The sequence below is a fragment of the Acomys minous genome (genome assembly GCF_964271855.1).
Source record: "Acomys minous genome assembly, chromosome: 19".
NCBI classification, from domain to species: Eukaryota; Metazoa; Chordata; class Mammalia; order Rodentia; family Muridae; genus Acomys; species Acomys minous.
In genome coordinates this window covers 51,743,410-51,744,954 of record NC_140499.1, presented here as the reverse complement: position 1 = coordinate 51,744,954, position 1,545 = coordinate 51,743,410, and the positions used below count along the sequence as shown (strand labels likewise).

Genomic DNA, 1,545 nt, shown 5'->3' with positions numbered 1-1,545 from the left:
TCCTCCTGGCAGCAACTTATGTAACAATGTGTGTATCAAGGAGTTTGACCCTGAGTTGTCTCACTGGTAGATGAACTTTACTGTAGGAGGTACTAGCATGGTGGTACTCTTAATCAAAAGATGCAAGATGAAGAAAGGGCAAATTAGTTTCATCTCTGTGGCGACATCACAGTGTTAATTTAGAATACAACCAAAACAGGTGGCGCCCGCTAGTCGGGCTGGCAGTGGCCACCCTGGGTCGCGTCCCTGCGGACGGCATGGCAGGACCTAGGCCAGTGGTGCTGAGCGGGCCATCAGGATCAGGGAATAGCACCCTACTCAAGAAGTTGCTTCAGGAACATGGCAGCATCTTTGGCTTCAGCGTGTCCCATACTACAAGGAACCCACGGACCTGGAGAGGAAAATGGCAAAGATTACGACTTTGTGACCAGGGAGATGATGCAGCGTGATATTGCAGCAGGGGACTTCATTGAGCATGCTGAGTTCTCGGGAACCTGTGTGGGACAAGCAAGGTGGCTGTTCGGTCTGTGCAGGCCATGAACCGCATCTGTGTGCTAGATGTCGACCTGCAAGGTGTGAGCAACATCAAGAAGACTGACTGATCTGCGTCCCTTCTACATCTCTGTGCAGCCAGCCCCCCTCTGCTGGACGTGCTGGAGCAACGGCTGCGACTGTGTAACACTGAGGCTGAGGAGCGTTTGGTAAAGCGGCTGGCAGCTGCACCGGCTGAGTTGGAGAACAGCAAGGAGCCTGGCTTGTTTGACCTGGTGATCATCAATGACAACCTGGACAAAGCCTATGCTACCCTGAAGCAGGCATTCTCTGAGGAAATCAAGAAAGCTCAAGGAACTGGCCATGCCTGAGGACCTGCTTCATTCCATGGAGTGATGCCTGTGCTCCACGTCTGCCTGGGTTATGGGAGTGCGGGGAGCACCAAGGACTTCCATTGTGGAGTAGGAGGAGCTGCCCCTCGTCTGGCCACATGGTGGCTCTGCACCCTGGCCTAGCTTGCTCAGGCTGAAGGACTCTGAAGTGTATTTACATCTAGTCTCCCTGGCTGTCCTTGTCCCTATCTCTGTCCCTCCTGCTGGAGCAGGACTGACATCCTAATAAAGCAACTATTGGGCTAGAAAAAAAAAAAAAAAAGAAAGAAAGAAAGAAAGAAAGAAAAAGAAAAGAAAAGAAAGATTACAACCAGTTTTATTTTCTTGGCTCATTTACATGTACGACATGTAAATGTGTTTCCCTGAACTATATGAATATCAGTCAATGTGCGCTGATATAAACAGCAGAAGACATTAAGGTGGTTCATCAAGAGGCTTTTAGAATCTACTAGCTAGTCTTGTACTGGAGACACATACGTATCACTGCATTTTATATTACACATGATAGATAAAGAAGAATTCATCTCTTTTATGTCGTTTCTAAACTTGATGACATGGTAGCCAAGACTAAAGACATTTGAAATGTCTCGAACATTACTGTAGGTTGTAAGAGTCTCCTCATACCCTAAGAATTTTTAATTGTAAAAGAAAAAAGTTTCTG

At 47.4% G+C, this 1,545-nt stretch overlaps 1 pseudogene across 1 annotated transcript; it reads left to right on the top strand.

Annotated features, from left to right (window-relative positions):
• Positions 1-207: 207 nt before the first annotated feature.
• On the top strand, positions 208-1,125 carry LOC311590182 (guanylate kinase-like; annotated as a pseudogene). Its single transcript has one exon. The product of its transcript is annotated as a guanylate kinase-like (transcript).
• The last annotated feature ends 420 nt before the right edge of the window (positions 1,126-1,545 follow it).